The following is a 27,958-nucleotide window of genomic DNA, read 5'->3' on the forward strand; positions in this document are numbered from 1 at the left end:
GGAGACACAGAGTAACCAGTCTGGGTGGGGAGAGAGGCGGGGGGTACAGAATTACCAGTATGGAGTGAGGAGGGGGACAAGGGATACAAGGTGACTAGTTTGGGGAGGAGACACACAGTTGGGGTACAGTGTCTGTATTTCGAGGTATAGTTGTACAATATTTTATTAACCCCTTAATGAATGCCCTCTCCAAATATAGCAGCCAAGAGCAATAGAACACTGATCTCATTGATCTATGCAGTATATCTATACTACATAGATCTCAATGAGAGATCAGTGTAGTTATACTAGAAGTCCACCCAATGTTTTTTTTTATTAACCTTTTGAGGACCAAGGCCAAAATGACCCAGTGGACCGTGCAAATTTAGATTTTTAGTTTTCGTTTTCCCTCCTCCCCTTCTAAGAGCTCTAGCACTTTTAGTTTTCTATCTACAAGGCCATGTAAGGGCTTGTTTTTTTACAGAAATAGTTGTGCTTTGTAATGGTGTCTTTTATTTTACCATTACATGTATGATAGTACCCAAAAATTATTATTGAATTAATGATTGAATTTATTATTATATGAAGATATAACTTGGTGAAATTGTAAAAAAAGATCGCTGATCGGACCGTACAGAGGCAGGTGAGAGACCTCCGGTGGTCCGTTACAACTATCGGGACCCCCGCAGTTCCCCTGCCGGGGTCTCGATCAGCAAGTGACAGGGGACTCACTGCAGCTGCTCACTGCAGCCGGCCCCCACCTCCTGTAAAGCGTGCTCCGCTCTGGAGCACGCTTCATAGCAAAGGACATACTGGTACACCCAGAGTCGTCTGGGCACAGACTTTCAGGGCATATCGGTATGTCCTTTGTCGTCTAGCGGTTAATAAAAAATCCCCTCCCCTAATAAAAGTTTGAATCACCCCCATTTCTCCATTTTATAAAAAAACATAAATAAATAAACATGTTTGGTATTGCTGCATGTGTAATCGACCGAACAACTAATTTATTTCATTCCTAATCTCTCACGGTAAATAGTGTAAGCGCTAAAAAATTCCAAAGTGCTAAATTACATATTTTTGGTTGCATCAAATCCAGAAAAATTGTAATAAAAAGCGATTAAAAAGTCACATATGCGCAATCAAGGTACCAATAGAAAGTACTGACCATGGCGCAAAAAAATTGTACCTCACACAGCCCCATAGATCAAAGGATAAAAGCGCTATAAGCATGGTAATAGAGCAATTTTAAAGAACATATTTTTTTATAAAAGGTTTTAATTTTTTAAAAGCCATCAGTCAAAATAAAAGTTACACAAGTTACATATCGTTGCATACAATTAGCGGTGCAAAAAATCAGGGCTCATGTAGGTCTCTAAGTAAAAAAATGCAAGTGCTATGATCTTTCAAGCACAAGTAGGAAAAACAAAAGCTCAAAAATGGAAATTAGCCTGTTCCTTAAGGGGTTAATGGAAGGGCTGTTGTCTCCGCTGACTGCTGTGCATACCTGTGCATTAGGAGATGGCACCATAGAATCACATTACATTGGGTGTCACGCTGCAGATTGGTCAGAGAGCTCTTCACAGGTACAAACAGCAGAGAGTAGAAACAATGGCGCCTCCGTTAAGAAGGACAGAGCACACAAGTTGTCACTCACAACTCATATTGCAGTGTAGTGAAGTGACATAAAAGTTCCAGTCTATTCAGTTATTGCAATTTTTCTGGCTCCACCCTCTAGGATCTCCAGGTCACTCCTCCTCAAGACCCAGATAGTAGTGGGTGCGTGAACTGATGTAAGGTGGTCATAAGGTCACGTATGTTCATTTCCCGCTTCTGTACAGCCGTTACAGCCTAGATATATGTTTATCCCAGGCAGGGTCGGCGTTGGGGGGGGGGGGACAGGGCAATTTCCCAGGGCCCCCATCCCCCAGGGGCCCCCCTGCAGCTGTTGTGGTTCCTGTGTGTCAGGGGCAAGAACATAAGGCAGCAGCCTGCACCATGGCAGAGCAAGCTCTGCTCTAACTGCTCTTAGCACAGGCTGAGAGAGATGCTGCTGGAGCCACACAGCCCCCACCCCTCCCCCTCCTTCCTGAGGTCCTGTATGAAGGGTTCTGTGCTGCTGCTGCAGCTGGTGTAATATTACACTGCTCGGCAGTCGGGACAACAGGAAAGAGGAGGAAGTAATTAGGAAGCAGCACAATGAGAATCCCAGCCCTGCCCTATTATCAGCTGCTGTCCTTTCCACTACCAGCTCCTAGTGTAAGTATATGTGAATAAAATATACATAAAGTATGTGTGTGTACTGTTCTATAATGTGTATAGGGGGGTGTATTCTTATATAAAGTGAATGCGTAGTTGTGCATGTGTGTCTGTACTAGATGTTTACATATGCATAATGTGTGTTTAGATATGTGTGAAGTTGGATATGTTGGTACTATATAATGTGTATGGTGTGTGTGTGTGTGTGTGTTTACGGTTATATCATGTGTCTGGGGGGGGTGTACTGTTATATAATATACATTCAATGTAAATGGTGTCTGTGTCTGTGTGTGTACTGGATGTTTATGCATAATAATATGTGTTTAAATATGTGTGAGATTGTATATGGGAGGCCAAGTTTACACCACGTATAACACTGGCCGTTCTGTGACCCAGTTGGATCACAGAATGGCCGGTGTTACTAAAGATCATCCCGGATGGTACTGCAGTACCGGCCGGATGATCTTCACTTTTGCACCTGTGTGTGCCGGCATCCGAATTCACCGCTGCATAGTGAATATAATACAATGTAGAGTGTAAAGTATTATATGAAGTGGCACTATATATATACACTACCGTTTAAAAGTTTGGGGTCACATTGAAATGTCCTTATTTTTGAAGGAAAAGCACTGTACTTTTCAATGAAGATAACTTTAAACTAGTCCTAACTTTAAACAAATACACTTTATACATTGCTAATGTGGTAAATGACTATTCTAGCTGCAAATGTCTGGTTTTTGGTGCAATATCTACATAGGTGTATAGAGGCCCATTTCCAACAACTATCACTCCAGTGTTCTAATAGTACAATGTGTTTGCTCATTGGCTCAGAAGGCTAATTGATGATTAGAAAACCCTTGTGCAATCATGTTCACACATCTAAAAACAGTCTAGTTCGTTACAGAAGCTACAAAACTGACCTTCCTTTGAGCAGATTGTGTTTCTGGAGCATCACATTTCTGGGGTCAATTAAACGCTCAAAATGGCCAGAAAAGAGAACTTTCATCTGAAACTCAACAGTCTATTCTTGTTCTTAGAAATGAAGGCTATTCCATGCGAGAAACTGCTAAGAAATTAAAGATTTCCCACAACCTGAATAGAAAAAGAAGTGGGAAGCCGCGTTGCACAACTAAGCAAGAAGATAAGCACATTAGAGTCTCTAGTTTGAGAAACAGATGCCTCACAGGTCCCCAACTGGCATCTTCATTAAATAGTACCCGCAAAACCAGTGTCAACATCCACAGTGAAGAGGCGGCTGCAGGATTTTTGGCTTCAGGGCAGAGTGGCAAATAAAAAGCCATATCTGAGACTGGCCAATAAAAGAAAAAGATTAAGATGGGCAAAAGAACACAGACATTGGACAGAGGAAGACTGGAAAAAAGTGTTGTGGACGGATGAATCCAAGTTTGAGGTGTTTGGATCACAAAGAAGAACGTTTGTGAGACGCAGAAGAAATGAAAAGATGCAGGAAGAATGCCTGACGCCATCTGTTAAGCATGGTGGAGGTAATGTGATGGTCTGGGGTTGCTTTGGTGCTGGTAAGGTGGGAGATTTGTACAGGGTAAAAGGGATTCTGAATAAGGAAGGCTATCACTCAATTTTGCAACGCCATGCCATACCCAGTGGACAGCGCTTGATTGGAGCCAATTTCATCCTACAACAGGACAATGACCCTAAACACACCTCCAAATTGTGCAAGAACTATTTACAGCAGAAGCAGGCAGCTGGTATTCTATCGGTAATGGAGTGGCCAGCGCAGTCACCAAATCTGAACCCCATTGAGCTGTTGTGGGAGCAGCTTGACCGTATGGTATGCCAGAAGTGCCCATCCAACCAATCCAACTTGTGGGAGCTGCTTCTAGAAGCGTGGGGTGCAATTTCTCCAGCTTAGCTCAACAGATTAATAGCTAGAATGCCAAAGGTGTGCAATGCTGTAATTGCTGCAAAAGGAGGATTCTTTGACGAAACAATATTATTTCAAATACAAATCATTATTTCTAACCTTGTCAATGTCTTGACTTTATTTTCTATTCATTTCACAACGTATGGTGGTGAATAAGTGTGACTTTTCATGGAAAACACAAAATTGTTTGGGTGACCCCAAACTTTTGAACGGTAGTGTGGGTATATATATATATATATATATATATATATATATATATATATATATATATATATATATACTGTATAAGGTGTATTGTATTATATTTATAATGCATTGAGGTACTGTATTAAAGCAGTGCTGTCATTTGTCTTATCTTGTGACATGTCATTCATAGACCCATGGTGATCACCAGTCATAAGCGGGTGATGTACGCCACTCCCTAGCCAGCTGCAAAGCCTGATTTCTAGTCTGTGGAGTGAATGAATCAGCCAGGAAGTGAAGTGCACTACTGTGTGCTTCACCCACTTATAACTGACAATTTTAGCAGGTCATGTCAGTGACATGTCAGAGGATTAGATAAGTGACAATACCACTGTGCAGCGCAGCTCTTTTCTGCCCAATTTGACATTGGTTTTGTAGAGAAACTGCTGCACACCATGTGGCACCGCTGCTAAGCAAACCATCTAATGCAGGCAGGGGTGGATTAAGGGTACCATGGGCCCTGGGCAGTTCAGAAATTGTGGGCCCCCTGCTAGCCACGCCCCAACTAAGGAAAAATGGCAGAGCAATGTCCTTTGCAGTTAAATATTATCTTCTATCTTCTATCAGTTAAATATTATCTTCTATATTCTATCTATCTATCTATCTATCTATCTATCTATCTATCCTATCCATTTATCTCTATCATCAATCAAGACAAAAATGTGTGGCACTCTGGAAAAAAAATAAATTACGAAAAATACCAGTAAACACAGGACACATCCAGTGACTTACAGGAGGCGTCTTTTCTCCATGAGCGACGTTTCGCTAAATCAAAGTTTTTGTTTTTCCTTTTCCTCTCCATCTGGCCCATCATGAAGACTTCTCCGACCATGACTCGTCCCCACAGGATCTGTCAGACAGACATTTTAGACTCCTCACTCTAGCACCATCCTCTATAAAAAGTCCATATCTGCTTCACACAGTAACTGTGCTTCCTCTGTTCCCCCATATAAGCCATTAGCCCCAGTGTGTGCTTCCAAATAGCCTGTCCCTCTGTGCCCCATATAATAGGCTCTTTGCTGTGTCCCCCAAATACTATTAGGCCACTCTACTTTGCTCCCCTATAGTAGTCAGGCCCCTGTGTAGCCCACATATACATTAGCCCCCTCTCTGTAGCCCCCATGTACAGTAGCCCCTTGTGTAGCCCCCATATACAACAGCCCCTTCTCTGTAGCCCCCATGTACAGTAGCCCCTCTTTGTAGCCCCATGTAGTGTAGCCCCTCTCTGTAGCCCCTATGTACAGTAGCCCCTCTCTGTAGCCCCCATGTACAAAAGCCCCCTCTCTCCCAATGTAGTGTAGCCGCTCTCTGTAGCCCCCATGTACAGTAGCCTACTCTCTGAAGCCCCCATGTACAGTAGCCCCTCTGTAGCCCCCATGTACAATGGCCCCTCTCTCCACATGTAGTGTAGCCCGCTCTCTGTAGCCCCCATGTACAGTAACCCGCTCTCTGAAGCCCCCATGTACAGTAGCCCCTCTCTGTAGCCCCATGTATAGTAGCCCCTCTCTGTAGCTCCCATGTACAATAGCTCCCTCTCTCTCCTTGTACTGTAGGCCCCTCTCTGTAGCCCCCATGTACTGTAGCCCCCATGTACAAAAGCCCCCTCTCTAAAGTCCCCATGTACTGTAGCCCCCTTGTACTGTAGCCCCCATGGAAAAAAAAAGAAAATACTAAAAGTATACTCACCTTGAGGGCCGGACTGGGACTGAAAATCAGCCCTGGCATTTCAGAGCAGACAGGCCCACTTGCCATGAGATTTAAAAAAATATATACATATATTGCAGGATTGCATTTTTTGTCACATTATATATCAGAAAATAATTTAGAAAAAGTGATCAAAGATTCCCATCAGTATGATACCAATAAAAACTATATATGGTGGCACAAAAATTACATCCAAACAGCCCCAAAAGTGGAAAAATTAGAGTTCTGGCTCTTAGAAGTTGAGGAGGAATAGATGTAGAGCACGTCTTCCGTGTTACCAGGACATAACGTGCATCAATGGCCATTGCTCATGATGGGATTTTCTGGCACAGTGCAGCAGTAGCAACTTAAAATTGCAGCTCAGGTGCTGTTGACTTGAATGGGAGATAAGCTGCATTCGTAGATCACTGCCACTACAGACTATGCTAACTGCTTCTAACCCTGTTCACTGTGTAGTACAGAGAACAAGCTGATCAGCGAAGTGTGACACCTGTCACTCTTGCTGATCAGTGACCAATGAGCTATCCTGTGGATCGCTCATCTGTCTATTTTGGCCAGAAAAAAAATCTTTAAGAAGGTAAGGCTGAGTTTGGACAGCGAAAACACTGTTTAAACACAGCGTGACATGTTGTTGCAATGTAATTTGTAGGGGGCACTACAACTCCCAGCAGTTCCTTAAGGTCTATGGCTGTTAGGACATGTAAGGTGTTATAGTTCCCAATGTGATGGGGTTGTCAGTTTGTAATTAGGCTATATCAGTTTTATGATTTTAAACATCCTGTAACCAGCCCTGTATTTATGACTCTCGCTGACACTTAGCAGTAGTGTAGATGGGTGGTTATCTTGGAAGCTGATCCCCAGCGCTTTTGCCATTTTCTAGGTGGGTAACTACCAGGTGGCCAGTAGGGCACATACAGTACACATTGCATACACTACAAATGCACACACGGCATGCACACTGTAGGGAGTTAGGACTAGGGTTGGCGCTCAGGCAGGCACTAATTTTATGATGCTAGCCTACACTGTGAGCATGAGTGTATCTACACGTGATGTCAGTGAGTACCTCCTCTCAAAAGAAAAAAAAGCATATGCACAAAAAAAGTGAGTACCTCCTAGCAGCAACTATACAAACACGTCATGCACGCTCCATACACTGAACAAACACGTCATGCATGCTCCATACACTGTACAAACACGTTATGCACGCTCCATACACTGTACAAACACGTCATGCACGCTTCATACACTGTACAAACACGTCATGCACGCTCCATACACTGTACAAACACGTCATGCACGCTCAATTCTGTACACTGTACAAACATGTCTTGCACGCTCCATACACTGTACAAACACGTCATGCACGCTCCACACACTGTATAGACACAGCATGCACGCTCCATACACTGTACAAACACAGCATGCACGCTCCATACACTGTACAAACACAGCATGCACGCTCTATACACTGTACAAACACGTCATGCACGCTCCTTACACTGTACAAACACGTCATGCACGCTCCATACACTGTACAAACACAGCATGCACGCTCCATACACTGTACAAACACAGCATGCACGCTCCATACACTGTACAAACACATCAAGCACACTTCTTACACTGTACAGACACGTCATGCACGCTCCATACACTGTACAGACACAGCATGCATGATCCATACACTGTACAGACACAGCATGCACGCTCCATACACTGTACAAACACGTCATGCACGCTCCACACACTGTATAGACACAGCATGCACGCTCCATACACTGTACAAACACAGCATGCACGCTCCATACACTGTACAAACACAGCATGCACGCTCTATACACTGTACAAACACGTCATGCACGCTCCTTACACTGTACAGACACGTCAAGCACGCTCCATACACTGTACAAACACAGCATGCACGCTCCATACACTGTACAAACACAGCATGCACACTCCATACACTGTTCAAACACAGCATGCACGCTCCATACACTGTACAAACACGTCAAGCACACTCCTTACACTGTACAGACACGTCATGCACGCTCCATACACTGTACAGACACAGCATGCATGATCCATACACTGTACAGACACAGCATGCACGCTCCATACATTGTATAGACACAGCATGCATGCTCCATACACTGTACAGACACAGCATGCACGCTCCATACATTGTATAGACACAGCATGCATGCTCCATACACTGTACAGACACAGCATGCACCCTCCATACACTGTACAGACACAGCATGCACGCTCCATACACTGTATAGACACAGCATGCACGCTCCATACACTGTACAGACACGTCATACACGCTCCATACACTGTACAGACACAGCATGCACACTCTACATACTGTACAGACACAGCATGCACAACATATACATTACCTTAGGGTGTGTTTACACACACAGATTTATCTGACAGATTTTAAAAGCCAAAGTCAGGAATGGATTTTAAGGGAGGAGAAATCTCAGTCTTTCCTTTATTACCTGTTCCCTGTTTATAGTCTTCTCCTGGCTTGCACTTCAAAGATCTGTCAGATAAATCTCTCTGTGTAAACACACCATTACATACATTAGTAACAGTCTCAGAATAAGTGCTTCTCTCCTGTGTCTGAAGTTTGTAGGACCTTAATCATGTGGCTGTGTGTGTGTGATGTCACCACAGGTCCTGCACTCTCCTAGTTGTTGATTAGTGACACACAGCAGCAGAGTGCATGATTTTGCCCTGATTTACCACCCTGGATGGAGACAGGACTGATCTGTAGCTTCTAGAGTCCATGTACTGCCACCTCCCCTCCAAGGAACTCAACACTCCTACATGCTGTGGGGTCCGGTGCTGTGCAGGAGATGGATCACTCAGGAGGACACATGCAGGACATAGCAATATGGGTGTCTGTGCAGTGCCTCCTCCCCTCTCCTCTTACAGCACTGGCATTTGCCAGATTTGCCCGATGGCCAGTCAGGCCCTGCTCACCTCACGTCGCTCAATAGCAGTGCTGATGTCCTCTTTGTCCCAGGCAGCTTTTGACAGATCTTCCTGCAGCAGCCTGCCGACGTCGGGCTTCTCTGGTCTCTGCTCCTTTCACCGGTCAGAGGACGCTCTTGCAGACGTGCTTGCGCGCGGCACATCTGATGCAAATGGAGTGCAATTTAAAGCGGCAGCAGCAATAAGTTGATCTGGCGGCCACGGACCCTTAGTTAACTGGGGGGGATCGGCCCGGGGGGGGGGGGGGGCGGAGGGTCAGAGAAGCATGTGTGCGGTGGGGGCAATCTCGCTGGGCCCCCCGGAGCTCCTGGCCCTGGGCGGTTGCCCAGATTGCTCTCATTATAATCCGCCTCTGAATGCAGGTACTAGAGATGATCAAAGCAGATTTGTTTTGCTTTGTACGAAGTACAAATCCGCTGCAATGCTCAGTATCATTATAGTCAAGGGCCCTGGATTCTTTCAACGGATATTTATTCCACTATTTTTCCACATATTTAACTAATTAGCTGCCAGTAAAAATAATAACCAGCCCATGCTTACCTGCTTGTGCTTACCTGCCGTGCTCCTGCCTGAGTCTCCGAGTCCCTGCTCCCTGCCTGCTCACTCCGGGTCACAGGCTGCAGCAGAACATCACACTGGCTGAGTGCAGAGACCCGGAGACTCATGGAGGAGCGAGACGAGGGAATGCAAGCAGGTAAGCAGTTGCTCTTTATTATTTTTACTGGCAGTGTATTAGTTAAACATGGCGGTAACTACAATCTTGCAGCAGATATTCAGAATGCAGAGCCAGTCCATAATGATACAGAGTATTCCAGCGGATTTGCTGTGAAACTTGCAGCGTGAAATTCGCTACTAACTTGTTCCATGTAAACGTATCTTCAAGGGGATATTTACATGTACTGTGTTTGCTGCAGATTTTACGCTACAGACTTCACACTGCGAACTATGTTGTGTAAATGAATGATGAAACACCGCATCCAATCTACAGCAAACATGGTACATTAATTTGGGGCCCCACTTTTAATTTTACCTGGGCCTCACTTAGCCTAAAACCGGCCCTGATCTCAGGCATGTTAAACCCCTTCCCTCCGCAGGACGTACCAGCATGTGCTGCAGATGGGGGGAGGTTAAGAGAGGGGCCGAGCCGTGGCCCCGCTCTGAACCGCCGCAATCCCGGCTGTTTACTGCAGCAGGGGACTGCGGCTATTAGCGGATGCCGCCGATCGGCCACGCCCGCTAATTAGGACAGTTAGATGCAGCTGTCAAACATGACAGCTGCCTCTAACTGTCTTGTGTCCCCCTGTCCCTGGTGTCTGTCTAGTGGCCGGATCACGCGGGTGGGGGGGATCCATTGTACTGAGCCGGCTGGGGTTCAGTGTCAGAATCACACTGATCCAGGCTTGGCAATCTATTAAGATCATGGGTCTCCAAACTGCGGCCCTCCAGCTGTTGCCTGGACAGCCAAATCTGAAGCTTTAGCTGTCTAGGCATGATGGGAGTTGTGGTTTCACAACAGCTGGAGGGCCACAGTTTGGAGACCCATGATTTAGATGGTCTGCAGCAGACCATTATAAGAGAGTTCTATTATATACACAGCATTGATCTCAATGGGAGATCAGTGCTGTGTATATAGAAGTCCCCCAGGGGGCTTCTAATTACTGTAGGTGAAAAAAAAAAAAAAAAAGTGTTTTAATAATAAAAAATCCCCTCCCCTGATAAAAGTTTAAACCACCTCCCTTTTCCCATTTTATAAATAAAAATAAATAAACAAACATATTAGACATCGCCACATGCGTAATCGCCCGAACTATTAAACTATCACATTCCTGATTTCACACAGTAAACTGCGTAAGCGCGAATAAATCCCAAAGTGCAAAATTGTGCATTTTTGGTTGCATCAAATTCAGAAAAATTGTGATAAAAAGCGATCAAAAAGTCGCATATACGCAAGTAAGGTACTGATAGAAAGTACACATCATGGCGCAAAAATTGACACCTCACACAGCCCCATAGACCAAAGAATAAAAGCGTTATAAGCATGGGAATAGAGCGATTTTAAAGAACATTTAGGTTTTAATTTTTTACAAGCCATCAAATAATATAAAAGTTATACATGCTACATATAGTTGTAATCGTATTGACTTGAGGAACATGCATAATAAGTCAGTTTTACCGTATGGCGTAAACACAAAACCACCCCAAATAAAAAATATTGCGTTTTATTTTCAATTTCACTGTGCATATAATTTTCTTCTGGTTTCGCACTATATTTTATACAAAAATTAAGTCTGCCATTGCAAAGTACAATTAGTTTAACAAAAAATAAGGGCTCATGTGAGTCTGTAGGTGAAAAAATGCAAGTGCTATGGCCTTTTAAACCCAAGGAGGAAAATGCAAAAACGAAAATATGCCCAGGAGGGAAGGGGTTAAATTCAGTTACTGTAGAATTACCAACCAAATTTGCGGGAGGTTTGGTCCTAAGCATCTGCCACTACTTTTTTTGTAAAGTATTATTTTCTCATGATGCTTCTGCTCTTTCCCTTAACAACCTGATTGTGGTCCCCCTTTTCTCATGTTTAGTTTCGTGTAATAGCGTGTAATAGCATCGTCAGCGAACGGATGAGTATAGGGGGGGGGGGCTGCAGGGAATACAGGGATAATCGTTTTGTGTAATAAGGCCTTAAGGCTGTAAGAAATCACTACCAGTAAATCCATCTGTTCTGAAGTCTTTACCAATGCAAAACTGTTGATATGATACTCAGGAGATTCCTGTTCCCCAAGTGCAGTTTCCAATGTTTTAACAGCTAGTAAAGTAAAATCATTTTCCATATTACTGACTCCAGGAATATAACACAATTATGATCACTTTTGTATCATCAGCAAACAGACAAATCTTGCCTACTATTTGCATTCCCTTTGTCACTTGAAATTATATTAAAAGAACAGAACCCGTAACTCTTGTGGCACCACCTCAAGCATGTTCAGGTTCATCCGCACCTGAGCATGCGGCATTTGATTACCAGTGGCTGAAGAAGTTTGGAGTCCTATGGAGTCTAGGAAAACATGAATATAGGCTATGACTGTATCCATGTTTGGATACAATGTCAAAAACGGAGAAAAGGTGTCCGCTTTTTCTATTTAAAAAGACGTCCGTTATTGTTTTGTTTTAACTGACTGTAATACAATGCATTAAAGTCAATGGAATAATGGACATCCAATGCACACAGTGTATAAAATGAGGAACGTTATCTGCGCAGGCATCAAAATGATGATCATGTCAATTATTTTCGGATGTCTTTTGCAAACAGAGGACGTTATTTTTTAGTTGTTCACGCAGTTTTTCTTTTTTCATCGCCCTTTCTCCATTTTTACTATTAAATTCAATGGACTTTTCAAATAAAGCCACACCCAAAGGCCAATCAGGCCACCTAATGCTGCGTTTACATGGAACGATTATCGTGCAAATTTGCATGATAACAATCGAATTTGAGCGATAATCGTAAGTGTAAATGCAGCGAACGATCAAGCGACGAGCGAGAAATCGTTCATTTTGATCTTTAAACATGTTCTCAAATCGTTGTTGGTCGTGCACAAAAAATTCGCAGATCGTTCCGTGTAAACCGATTTAACCTATGTGCGAGATAGGCTTAAGCGATCGCAAAATGATTTTTCCGTACTATATATCGTTCCGTCTAAATGCTGATCGTTATAAAAAAAATCATTACTTCAAAATCGTTAATCGTACGATCGGGCGAGTTATCGCTCCGTGTAAACTCAGCATTAGCTAGAACAGCTGTCATTGCACTGACGGGCGGGCAATCCCTAAAATAACTGACGTCATTTTGGGCTAAAAATTACAAACGGACAAGAAAAAATGTTGTGGGAACATAGCCTTACAGCTGTATCCAACTTCTTCAGCCACTGGTAAACAAATGGCATACTCGAAGTTCACTCATCTCTACTAACCATTCTATGTTCACAATATACACCATTAACAACAATCCTCCGATATACAGTATATCCTTCAGCCAACCACAAATTTACTGAACTGTCCAGGGATTAAGTCCAGTTTTCTAACTTTTCCATCAGCCTTTTATGGGGAACTGTATTAACTGTATTATTTATTTTCTTATATTTTTATTTTTATAATGGGCAAGGGGGTCTTTTAGACTTTTATTGGGAGGGTGTTTATAAGGGTTTTTTTTTATACTTTTAAAACCTTTTTTTATTACATTTTTTTACACTTTTATTCATAGTAAAACATGCAATCATTAGATTGCATATACTGATTTATGCTACTGTATGCCATGTATTATCAGTGATCTATGTATAGAGCCTGCCTGAGAGCAGACTCTACACATAGATCGCCGATCCGACAGGATGGAGGTAAGGAGCTTACCCATGCCTGTCATCACATGCAATCGGGATCCCCCCAGCATGGCTGCGGGGGTCCCAATCTCTCAGTGACAGATGCTTGATCTGTTACTGAGTACCTTAAACGCCGCGATCGCTGTAGATCACGGCGTTTAAGGGGTTAATGAGAGTCAGCTGCGAGATCGCAGCTGACACTCATTACCTCCGGCCCCGAACGCTGATATGAGCAGGATCGCTCTCACTGCAGTGGTCCCGCTCCCCGTCAGTGCAGGAACGTATGTATACATTCCTACTGCACGGGGTATGTGCAGTAGGAACGTATATATACAGATTACTGATGGAAGGGGGTTAAAGGCTTTGCTGAAGTCTAGATAGGTCATATCCACAGCACCATCTTCACCCAGCACTTTTTTGACATACTTAAAGAAATCAATGTGGTTAGTCTGACAGAGTAAAGCCATGTTAGTTTTGAACCATAAAAAGCTTAATTTTTAGGTGATCAAATATTGTCTTTTTAAGAAGAGTTTCCATCATTTTTACTACTACAGATGTGAAAGGGGAACTATCAGCAGGTTAGACAACCCTCAGTGCCATTCCTGTGGAGGTTAAATGTAGTGCTCCCTGCGGTATGGCCATGCTGTAAGGCCAAGAGTATTGATCCAGCCAGTGATTATTATTAGTAGGGACAGACTGGCCGAGGCGGGTTGGTGCTCTAGGGGCAAAGCAGTGCTCCAAACGGCCTTACCTTACTGGAGCACTACAATAAAATTGCATAGGAACATAACTGAGGATGAAGAGATATACCTTCATCCTCAGTGCCCTATGCCTTATAGGGAACTTTCAGCAGGTTAGATTTGTCTAACCTGCTATTAGTTCCTCTTTAAGCTAACTGTCTTGTAGTTACTGGCCTTTTATCTGCTCCCCTTCTTGTGTATCGGTGTAACATTGGCTGTTCTCCAATCATCAGGAACATCTCCTGTTAGGAGGGATTAGTTACACAGATCCATCAAGGGGACAACAACCACAGAGTTGTTTAAGAAAACTTCCTGTGCTGGACACTCTTTATGCTCCTCCCTCTGCTCTGTAGTTGGGATTATTAGGAGAGAGTGTGGGAGGAACTTCAGGAGAGAGTGTGGGAGGAACTTCAACCACACAGAGCCAGATAGGGAGTTTTCTTGTCCTATGCTGTATAGTGTAGAAGGGCTTAGATATTTGTATGTGTATTATAATATGTGTGTGTGTGTGTGTGTGTGTGTGTGTGTGTGTGTACAAAATACAAAAAAAAGGAACCAAACTTAAAACTTGTCAGACACAGAAGGACACTTTTAACCCTTTAAGGACAGAGCAAATTTCGATTTTTGCGTTTTCGGTTTTTCCTCCTTGTGCATAAAAGGCCATAGAACTTGCATTTTTCCACCTAGAGACCCACATGAGCCCTTATTTTTTGCGTCACTAATTGTACTTTGCAATGACAGGCTGAATTTTTGCATAAAGTACACTGCGAAACCAGAAAAAAATTCAAAGTGTGGTGAAATTGAAAAAAAACCCGCATTTTGTTTATTTGGGGGAAATGTGTTTTTACGCCATTCGCCCTGGGGTAAAACTGACTTGTTATATATGTTCCTCAAGTCGTTACGATTAAAACGATATTTAACATGTATAACTTATATTGTATCGGATGGCCTGTAAAAAATTTAAACCATTGTCAACAAATATACGTCACTTAAAATCGCTCCATTCCCATGCTTATAGCACTTTTATCCTTTGGTCTATGGGGCTGTGTCAGGTGTCATTTTTTGCGCCATGACATGTTCTTTCTATCGGTACCTTGATTGCGCATATACGACTTTTTGATCGCTTTTTATTACAATTTTTCTGGATTTGATGCGACCAAAAATGCGCAATTTTGCACTTTGGGATTTTTTTGCGCTGACGCCATTTACCGTGCGAGATCAGGAATGTGATTAATTAATAGTTCGGGCGATTACGCACACGGCGATAGCAAACATGTTTATTTATTTATTTATTTACTTTTATTTATAACCTGGGAAAAGGGGGGTGATTCAGACTTTTATTAGGGGAGGGGATTTTTACTAATAATGACATTTTTTTTTAAACTTTTACACTTATACTAGAAGCCCCCCTGGGGGACTTCTAGTATAAGTGGTCTGATCTCTCATAGAGATCTCTGCAGCATAGATATGCTGCAGAGATCCATGAGATAGGCACTCGTTTACTTCCGGCTGCTGCAGCCGGAAGTAAACGAGTGCCGAGCCGGGGACGGCGCCATCTTGGAGCGGTCCCCGGCCGGCTTCATTTACGGAGATCGCTCCTCCGGGATAACATCCCGGAGGAGCGATCTCCCCACTAGACACCAGGGATGACGCTGCGTCCGGTAATCGGATGCAGCTGTCATGTTTGACAGCTGCATCCGATTACTGTATTAGCGGGCACGGCGATCGGACCGTGCCCGCTAATACTTACGGTCCCGGGCTACACGCGGCACCCGGGACCGGCGCGGTTCAGAGCCCGATGTCGTTAAGGGGTTAACCACTCATAGATCAGTTTTAAAAATATAACCATACAGTATCTTGTTAACCAGATAGCCAAACATAGTGTGAAAAGAGACTAAATATAACTCAATGGACCAGTGAAAACTGGAGCATAGATTTAATAATTTAAGTTTGCAGAAATAAATGTATTATAGTTAAAAGTTATAGTTAAGTTAAAGGAGAAGTCTGGCAATATTTTTTATTAAAGTATTGTGTCCATCAGTGCTCCCTTCCATCATCCTCTCCAGCAGCCACAGCCCGCACAGATCTGGGAGTCGGGTCATGATATCCGCAGCAGATTTGACTAAATGAATGAACACAGCATCAAATCTGCACCATCAAATCTGCTGCAGATCCACAGCAGATTTGACAGTGCAGATTTAATGCTGTGTTCGTTTATTTAGTCAAATCTGCTGCAGATCCGCAGCAGAAAATCTGCTCCGATATGGTAGTGTATGTGTGAAGCTACCCTATAAGCATTTCCCTGTGATAATATATTGGTCATTTATATAACTTTTCGGGGGCAATACAATACTTCAATAAAAATTTTCACTGGACTTCTCCTTTAAAGTATAGTTAAATTATAAGTGACATGCGTGGTGTAACTAAGTAAATCAAAACATGTACAGCAGGAGCTCACACTGGATAAATGATAAATTAACCCTTAGGGGACACAGCCAGTTTTCATTTTTGCGTTTTCGTTTTTCCCTCCTCGTGTATATAAGGCCATAGCGCCTGCATTTTTCCACCTAGAGACCCAAATGAGCCCTTATTTTTTGCGCAACTAATTGTACTTTGCTATGGCAGATGTAATTTTTGCCTAAAATGTGCCGGGAAACCAGAAAAAAATTATATGTGTGATGAAATTGAAAAAAAAAACATTTTTTTTTTTATTTGGGGGGGGGGGGGGGTTGTTTTTACTATGTTCGCCCTGGGGTAAAACTGACTCGTTAAATATGTTCCTTAAGTTGTTACGATTACAATGATATGTAACATGTATAACTTTTATTTGATTTGATGGCTTGTAAAAAATTAAAACCTTTTAAAGAAAATATATGTTCCTTAAAATCGCTCCATTCCCAGGCTTATAGCGCTTTTATCCTTTGGTCTATGGGTCTGTGTGAGGTGTTATTTTTTGCGCCATGATGTGATCTTTCTATCGGTACCTTGATTGCGCATATATGACTTTTTGATCGCTTTTTATTACAATTATTCTGGATTTGATGCGAACAAAAATGCGCAATTTTGCACTTTGGGATTTTTTTGTGCTGACGCCGTTTACCGTGTGAGATCAGGAATGTGATTAATTAATAGTTCGGGCGATTACGCACGCGGCGATAGCAAACATGTTTGTTTATTAATTTATTTATTTTTATTTATAAAATGGGGAAAGGGAGGTGATTCAGACTTTTATTAGGGGAGGGGGCTTTGTGTTATTAAAAATACTTTTTTCTTTTACTTTACACATATACTAGAAGCCCCCCTGGGGGACTTCTAGTATATGCACTCTGATCTCTCATAGAGATCCATGCAGTATAGTTATACTGCATGAATCCATGAGATCGGTGTTCTATTACTTTTGGCTGCTGCAGCCAAAAGCAATAGAATGCCGAGCCGGGATCAGCGCCATTACGGAGCAGACCCCGGCCCGGGATGGATGCGGGGATCGCCCCCCCGCAATCGCGCCGCAGGGGGCGATCCCCCCACTAGACCACCAGGGATGCATATTAGCAAGTATTTAGAAGCAGCTGGAGGCCACAGGATGGAGGCCATGTCGCAATTACAAAGCTCCTGTGGTGCCAGGACAGTGGGAACCCCCACAAGTGACCCCATTCTGGAAACTACACCCCTCAAGGAATCTAACAAGGGGTGCAGGTTTTTTTTTAATTTTCACAGCACAAATGTGCCCGTCACCAGGGGACCATATCCCCGCTGCCCCCCTTGTTAAATTCCTTATGGGGTGTGGTTTCCAGAATGGGGTCATTTGTGGGGGGTTTCAACTGTCCTGGCAGCACAGAGGCTTTGTAATTGCATCATGGCATCCTCAAATGGGAATGGCGGCCATACCTATTTAGCTGGGGAAAAGGGACAATTTTAATTTATTTGGGGGTATTAGGCCAATTATTAGTTTATAATGTTGAAAAGGAGAAGAGTCCATCACATTCAACCTGTGTTGATCCAGAGGAAGGCAAAAAACCCTCGCTAGGCAGACGACAGTAGCCTCATCGCTGAGAAAAAATTCCTTCCCGACTCCATAATGGCAATCAGAATAATCCCTGCATCAATGTGACCCCTGAAATAGGAATAAGGGTCAAAATTTAGAAAATGTAGAACTCCAATGACGTATGGTACGCCTTGAAGCGATCCAGTATGCAGAGGCCGGGGTGATCAGGAGAGGTGTCACACTGGAAAATGGTGTCCTTCCTGATCCCCCTGTTACGCCACACTCTGTACTTCTTCTGGGGTCTCCTGTTTTCCAGTGTGCGGGATGTCACCTGGAAAATGTTGCCCTGGTGCGATACGGGGTCCTTCATATCCAGAAGTTCTGGGTCCGCTCCATGGTTGCTAAATATTAGGACTCTATTACTGCTTCTGATATTTTCGGATCGTGCCACAAGCTACAGTAGCTCGGGCAGCAAGGGACCGGAGGAGGGGTTGCTGGTATAAAAGTTATCCCCGTACAGGTGGTTCCTAAATGATCTTCCCACTAACTCCGATGATGGGGGGGCATCTGGGGGCTGGATTCGGGTGTCCCTTCCTTCATTCACTATAAGGGTACGTGCACACTGCGGAATGGCGAAGCATAACCCTTTGTGCATTCCGCAGCTGGCACCTGCCAGCCGACTGATGCAGGCGCGTGTCTCCGCTCGTGTCACACTCCATTCTATGCTCAGGCGGATTCCGCCCCCTGTCCAAAGAATGAATGTGTTCATTCTTTGGATGGACAACGGAATCCGCCCATGCATAGGATGGAGTCTATGACACGGGCGGAGACACGTGCCTGCATCAGTCCGCCGGCAGGTGCCAGCTGCGGAATGCACAAAGGGTTATCCTTCGCCATTCTGCAGTGTGCACGTACCCTAAATCTGTAAGTGTACCCTGCGGTACTCTCACAGAGTTTGGAGAATTTCACGCCATACTGTCATCTCTTATTGGGACGGTACTGGCGGAAAAGACATGTCTGGGGTGCAACGTACACTACGCTACCCCCAGACACGTCACTGGATGATGAGGATGAGGATGAATGGAGGAAAAAAGTATCTCTCCATTTATCCTCACTGTCTTTTTCGGTGTCGGAGGCAATAATAACGTATGCGACCGACGCTGAAAACACCCTCGGGGCCATCTTTTATATGGGGATTAGTGTATGGGGTATGTAAATGTGTAGTGGTGTAGTGTAAAACTTTATTTTGTGTAGTGTAGTGTTTTTTACGTCTTTTTTTAACAGCAAGAAAAAAAAAACCTACGCCAAAATAGGAGTTGCTGATAAATGCCGCTCTTATGTGCGGCACTTATCAGCAGCCAGTGGTGGTAGGATATAGGGGGAAAAAACGTCCCTATGCCAAAAAGGAGGAGTTGCTGATCAGTGGCGCACTTACGTGCGATGCTGATTAGCACTCAGCGGCTTTAGGGCGCATAAAAAGGAAAAAAAATTGACAAAAAAACTTTTTACCCCAAAGCAAATGATCAGTGTATAATATACACTGATCAGCCGCTAGGGGGCAGTAGAGTGGAGCTGCCGAAGACCGCGGAAGATGGGGGCGACGGAAAAGTCCGAAGAGCCAAGGATTTCCAATGAACACCGACGAAGACCGAATGATCCCAGAAGTGGCGGCAACGAGGAGAAGAGGACCGCGGATCTTCACTCCAGACGTTGGGAACAGGTGAGTATAGTGCACTACACTATACCCACTCCTGTTCTGCACCCCTCAGCTACCTAGCTGAGGGGTGCAGAACCCGGCCGGACACTTTTTTAACTCTTAGATCGCCGTGATGGGCCGGCCGGTACTGGCCGGCCTATCACGGCGATCGTGGGGGTGGCACCGGCGCCATCTTTCGTGGGGACACTAATGGCGATGGGTGCTGTCCCGGACAGCACCAATCGCCATTGCTTTCCGGGTCACCGATGACCCGGAAAGCTGTTTTCAGCTGCTATAGGCTGATTTGTATTGATCAGCCTATAGCAGCGATCGTCGGCACGGGGGGTGTTAACACATTATAGCAGGCCATCTTTCCCAACATACATTATAGCAGGCCATCTTTCCCGATCGCTGTGTGTGTGGAAAATATCGGGTGTAAATTTACGCCCATTTGCGCTTAGTACCAGGACGCGGGGGTGTAAATTTACGCCCGATGTCGTTAAGGGGTTAAAATGTAACCCCTTCAAGACTAAGCCTATTAGAGCTTTAATGACCAGGCTCATTTTTCAAAATCTGACCTGTCTAACTTTATGCGCTTATAGCTCAGTTATGCTTTAACGTATGCTAGCGATTCTGAGATGGTTTTTTCGTCACTTATGGCACTTTATTTTAGTGTCACTACTTTGTTTGTTTTTTTGTGAAAAATATCAAATTATGAAAAATTTTAAAAAAATAGCATTTTATGAACTTTGAAATTCTCTGCTTCTAAAAAAAGAAAGTCGTATCACACAAATTAGTTACTAAGTCACATTACCAATATGTCCTCTTTATTCTGGCCTCATTTTATAAACCTATTTAACTTTTTTAGCCTATATTCACACAAAGTATGAGACCGGCCGTTCCGTGATTGAATTCCGGCTGCAGAAAACTGACCTGTCACTTTTTTCCGGCACCGTGCGGGATCCCGGCCAGAGCGTATACGATGTGTGTACGCTCCGGCCAGGATCCCATTGCACATAAGGCTTTGTTACGCACCGCAAAAGTACGGCCGTAGTTCTGCGGCGAGAACTACGGCCGTAGTTTTACGTAGTGTGAACATACCCTTACGGTGTTAGAGGGCTTAGAAATTTATCAGCAAATTACCACATTTTCGTGAAACTTTCCAAAACTGATTTTTTTTTTAGGGACTAGTTCTTTTTTTAACCCCCATAAGTGACCCCATTTTGGAAACTACACACCTTATAGAATTAATCTTGAGGAAAGTATTCAACATTAGGCCGTAAAAAAAAATGGAAAATTTAAATTTTCCAATAATATATACGTTTAGATTAAAGTTTCTCATTTTCAAAAAGAAAAGAAGAGAAAAAGCACCCCAAAATTTGTAACGCAGGTACCCCATATGTGGGCGTAAACCACTGTTTGGGCACACAGCTGGGCTCAGAAGGGAAGGAACGCCAAATAGCTTTTCCAATGCAGATTTTGCTGAAGAAGTTTCTGAGCGCCAGGTGCGTTTGCAGTGCCCCTGTAGTGTCAGCAAAGAGAAAAACCCACATAAGTAACCGCATTTTGGAAAGTACACCCCTCAAAGTATTCATCTTGGGGTAGGATGAGCATTTTGACCCCACAGGTATTAGAGGAAAGTATTCAAAATTGGCCAGTAAAAATGAAAAAATAGAATTTTTCCAATAATATGTTGGTTTAGTTTGAAATTTCTAAATTTCACAATGAACAGGAGAAAAAATGCACCCAAAAATCTGTAATGCAGGTTCTCCTGAGTACAACGGTACCCCATATGTGGGCATAAACCACTGTATAGGCACACAGCAGGGCTCAGAAGGAAGGGAGCTCCAATTTTCTGGAGCAAAAGCGCAGCTAGTAATAGTTATTAGAATAGCGCAGTTACTAAAATTAAATTAATAAAATTAGATTACAGGTAATGTGCGGTGGTACCAAATTGAGGTGCCCTGTCAAAGATGATATGTAGAGGCAGGCCATGTAAGACATACTGATGGAAAAGACTGGCTGGGCAGGGAGTGAAAGGCAAGCTGGGAAGAGACACAAAATGGGACATCTTAAAGAGACTCTGTACCCACAATCTGTCCCCCCCAAACCACTTGTACCTTCGGATAGCTGCTTTTAATCCAAGATCTGTCCTGGGGTCGGTTCGGCAGGGGATGCAGTTATTGTCATAAAAACAACTTTTGATCCGGCAGTGCTGTGTCTAACGGCTGGGGCTTACATTTGTATATGCATTAGGCTGGCACACCCTCTCTGTCCTTCCTCCCCACCGTCCACATCATTAGGAATGCTCCAGGCAGATTGCTTCCTATTCCCCACCTGTGTGTATAATGAACATGGGCTGGATCGTTAATACACCTGTGCAAAGCTCAAACAGCAGTAAATGTTCCTGGATCATTCCTAATGATAAGGAGGGTGGGGAGGAGGGACAGAGAGTTTGTGCCAGCCTAATGAATATACAAATGTAAGCCCCGGCCGTTAGACACAGCGCTGCAAGATAAAAGTTGTTTTTAGGACAATGACTGCATCCCCTGCCGAACGAACCCCAGGAAAGATCTTGGATTAAAAGCAGCTATCCGAAGGTACAAGTGGTTTGGGGGGGACAGATTGTGGGTCCAGAGTTGCTTTAAGATGTCCCATTTTGTGTCTCTTCCCAGCTTGCCTTTCACTCCCTGCCCAGCCAGTCTTTTCCATCAGTATGTCTTACGTCTGCATGGCCTGCCTCTACATATCATCTTTGGCAAGCCTTCTGTTCCCAGCTTCACGTCAAGTTGGATTTTTCTTCGGCCAGCCGCCCGGAAACCAATGGAGAAGTCAAGGGGCCTAATTAGGTCCTGGGAAATTATCTCAGCCGTTTTGGCACTGCTCGCCAGGTCAACTGGTCAAGTCTGCTTGACCCAGGGCTGAGTTCTCTTATAACATCATCTAGACTCTACTTCCATGGGTAAGTCGCCATTTTTTGTCATCTATGGGCGAATATTTTTCGTCCATTTCGGAAAAAGCTCGCCAATCTCTGATGCTTGCCACCAGCCGGATGAAGTCCCAGGCTTACAAGAGGAGGAGGCTTGCCATAACCTTTGCACCAGGTGGCAAAGTCATGTGCGACTGAGGATCCTCAGTTACAAGCTGGGTCTGTGGTTTCTTGGACTATTAATTGTGCTTAATCGAATGAACCCAGTCACTTATAAACTTTGTCTGCCTCCCACCATGCGAATTCCTAACTCATTCCACATCTCTCTCTTAAAGCCTGTGGTTCTCAACCGTTTCTTGAGGAAGTAAATCTCTCCTCCTCCACAGACAATCTACTCCATCAAAGACATCCTGGCTGTGAAGATGTATAGAGGGAGATGGTACTTTTTTAGTGGGCTAGGAAGGTTTTGTTCCTGGGAGCATGAGGCCAACATCCTGCATCGTGATCAAGAGGTTCTTACAGGCAAGAAGGAGGGGGAGGCCAAAGGGAGGGTAATGTCATTGCCGCAGTGGCGATCTATATTCCTGATATATGTGGTTCCTGCCTGTGACTGCTATACCGGTTCCAAACGTGAGTCCTGCTGTGTTCCTGTCTGCCTACCAGTCTTCAGCTGCACCTCACCTGCCGCCACTAGCAAACCAAGCCAGGAGTAGCGACCTGGGGGTCGCCTGCCGCAGCAAGTCCAGCCTGCCTTGCAGTGGGCACTCGTGAAGACCAGAAGGCACTTGTAGAAGAAACTGCGTTTTGAGTACAGAAGAAAATGCTTTTACTTTATAAAACCTATTACAGACTTCCTTAAAATCGTTTCGCCTATTGATATTTATTGATTTCTGAAAATTTTAAATGACAGTTACACTTTAAATGTAAATATTGCAACTTGAGAATGTCAAATACTTGCACACTATTTGTATGGTGCACCAGAATTCCCTTGTCTATCCAAATGTTTTCTAACTATTGTCAGAATTTCTGCAGTTGCTCCTTTAAGCATCTATTAAAATAATTAAATATTACCACATGTATCCATGTTTATTGCCTGTTAGATCATGGATAATCTTTCTTGCTACTTAATTACTTTTGAGTGCTCACCTTTGATGTGCTCATGACATTTACAGAGAGTTTGATAGTTACAACTATTTTTTTTTCTTTTTGGCTTAAGTGACTGCAGCTCATTTAGCTCCTAATTACACAGGGAGGTCTGCATGAGTGCAGCTGGTAATTTGAATACACTCCTAGTGTCAGAGCTGAGCATGTACGACTGAGCTAGTAAAAGGATTATGATGATTAATGTATGGTTCATAGATAAGTGGGCTAATGAACGCACCTAATTTGATCAAACACAATTAATTAAATGAACTTATGATATTAACCCATCTTTTGGTGCATGCATAATGTGTAATATTGATCAGCAGCAAAAGAGTGGACCTATCAGGTGGGTCACTGTCAGTCCCAGGAAAAGGAGGTTCCATTAGCATTAGTTTGATGTAAACTATAATTGATGTGTCTGTGCGCTTTAGTGATGTAACAAATGTACTGTTAATTGTCAAAAGAAGAAGAAATTGATTTTGCCCCCATTAGGGTTAACATTTAAATCGATTTGTAGTATACCACAAATTTATTACTACTGTAAAAAAAAAAAGGGGGGGGGGGTGCACTGCTTTATTTATTTTTATTGAATTAATTAATTCAGTCAAAGGATTTTATTTATTTATTTATTTTTTCACAAGTAATATGCCCTTAAAAATGAATAACATGAGATGGGGTAAACGGAGTAAGCGATAAGGACTTTTGTCTGAAATTATGCAAAAGTGATAACTTCAACAGTAAAGTCAAAATTTTGAAATGCAACAGTGTATGAATTTCACCATATTCTTTTCCTGTTTACTCAAATCTACTCTAAGGCTATGCTCACACTACGTATTATACCGGCCGTTACGTGACCCGGCCGGGTCATGGAACGGCCGGTCTTTGCCAAGATCATCCCGGCCGGTACTGCAGTACCGGCCGGATGATCTTTATGGCCATAGTGTTCTGATGCGAATCAGAACTTCCCATAGCGCACAATGAAGCAAGCAGCCGGAGCCGCTCGCTTCATTGTGTGAACTGACAGGGTTTCCTACGGCCGCAATTCACTGAATTGCGGTTGCAGAAAACTGACATGTCAGTTCTTTGCGGAGCCGCACGGGATCCTGGCCGAAGCGTATACGATGTGTATACGCTCCGGCCAGGATCCCATAGCAGAGTAGGCTATGTTCCACTCCGCACAAAGTACGGCCGTTGTTGCCACCGTAGTTGCCTACGTAGTGGGAACATAGCCTTAGGCTGAGCAGACTGAAAAACAGAAGTTATGCAAATCTTTCCATTATAAGGTTTGGTTCACACATAACGAAATTGCAGTGGATTTCACGATGCAAGTTCGTAGTGAAATCCGCTGCAATTCCAATACTGTCAGGTTTAATAGGATTACATACTCACAGTGGAGTTTTCATCCTGCTGCTAGTATGTAAACGCTGTCCCCTTAATCTCAGTGGATTTGTGTGAACCAACCCTTACTGCGCTAGGTCAGTTCCACTCCTGTTTTTTTGTTTTTTTTTTTATGAAAAAAACTGACTAAAAGACTGAGCAGAATACTGTGTGTGAGCATAGCTTAAAGGTGTCTGTAGTCATACCTTTTGAACAAGAGAGGTTGGAAATTTTGCAGATTAAGGCTATGTTCACACAAAATAGCGTTCATATTAATCATGGCCATTGTTGCCGATTTGAAACAACGTCCGTGATTAATAAGAACCCTACATTGTGCTGCCCTTTATGGAATCCCAACCAGAGTGTATACACATAGTATACAATTTGGCAGGGATCCCTAGCGGCGTCGCAAAAACTGACTGTCAATTTTCTGCAGCCGCTATTCATTGAATAGTAACTGCAAATAACCTGTCAGTGCACACAATGAAGCGTGCGGCTCCGTCCGCACGCTCCATTGTGTGCAGTGTGGAATTCGGATGTGGGCGCACACTGATGCGCCCACATCCAAATTCAGCAGCAGTGAAAATCAGTACCGGACAGGATGATCTTCTCTGACACTGTCCGACCATGACCCGGCCGGTGTCTTACTACGTGGGTACAAGGCCTAAAAGATCAGCTGCGTATATATGTTTGCTATTCACAATATTGCCTACTACTGGTGTTATTTAAAAGCATTTTACCTGTAAAAAAATAAATGAATGTTTTTATTCTTTTGATTTTAATTATACTAGGTCAAAGACAGAACTGGCCTTTGGCTTAATACTACCCAATGGACCAAGTTACCCTTGCTAAAGTGCAAGTGCAAGTGCAAGTACTCATGTTCTACCTCATATTGCATTATTCTATGTACATGAATGTAATAACATGCATGCCTGCCTAGCAAGTATGTATTGTTACTTAGGGATTCTGAACTTATTGTATAATCATTGCTGAATGTATAAGATTGTTGTGTGGCTAAGGAATACTCTTATTTATAGTTTATACTGTGTTTAGGTATTGTATATTTTTTTTTAATGTGCTGCTGTTTTACTTTTTACACTGCTGCACACTTCTTAACAGCATATACTGAAGCGTATTGCCGGCAGGGCCGGCCTTAGGGTAGATGGCGCCCTGTGCAGAATATTCTTTTGGCGCCCCCCCCCCCCCCCCCCCCGGCTGATTGTAGCCCATCCCAAGACACACACTGTATATACTGCTTACACAGATAGATATACACATACAGACACACACTGTATATACTGCTTACACAGATAGATATACACATACAGACAGACACTGTATATACTGCTTACACAGATAGATATACACATACAGACACACACTGTATATACTGCTTACACAGATAGATATACACATACAGACACACACTGTATATACTGCTTACAAAGATAGATATACACATACAGACACACACTGTATATACTGCTTACACAGATAGATATACACATACAGACACACACTGTATATACTGCTTACAGATATACACATACAGACACACACTGTATATAATGCTTACACAGATAGATATACACATACAGACACACACTGTATATATTGCTTACACAGATAGATATACACATACAGACACACACTGTATATACTGCTTACACAGATAGATATACACATACAGACACACACTGTATATACTGCTTACACAGATAGATATACACATACAGACACACACTGTATATACTGCTTACACAGATAGATATACACATACAGACACACACTGTATATACTGCTTACACAGATAGATATACACATACAGACACACACTGTATATACTGCTTACACAGATATACACATACAGACACACACTGTATATACTGCTTACAGATATACACATACAGACACACACTGTATATACTGCTTACACAGATATACACATACAGACACACACTGTATATACTGCTTACACAGATATACACATACAGACACACACTGTATATACTGCTTACACAGATATACACATACAGACACACACTGTATATACTGCTTACAGATATACACATACAGACACACACTGTATATACTGCTTACACAGATATACACATACAGACACACACTGTATATACTGCTTACACAGATAGATATACACATACAGACACACACTGTATATACTGCTTACACAGATATACACATACAGACACACACTGTATATACTGCTTACACAGATATACACATACAGACACACACTGTATATACTGCTTACACAGATAGATATACACATACAGACACACACTGTATATACTGCTTACACAGATAGATATACACATACAGACACACACTGTATATACTGCTTACACAGATAGATATACACATACAGACACATAGGGAGAGATTCATCAAACATGGTGTCAAGTGAAACTGGCTCAGTTGCCCCTAGCAACCAATCAGATTCCACCTTTCATTCCTCACAGACTCTTTGGTTGCTAGGGGCAACTGAGCCAGTTTCACTTTACACCATGTTTGATGAATCTCTCCCACAGTGTATATACTGCTTACACAGACACACAGTATATATATCCTGCAAACACAGACACACATACAGTCACATATACACATACCCACCACT

This window comes from Dendropsophus ebraccatus, chromosome 2 (assembly GCF_027789765.1).
Source record: "Dendropsophus ebraccatus isolate aDenEbr1 chromosome 2, aDenEbr1.pat, whole genome shotgun sequence".
Taxonomy (NCBI): Eukaryota; Metazoa; Chordata; class Amphibia; order Anura; family Hylidae; genus Dendropsophus; species Dendropsophus ebraccatus.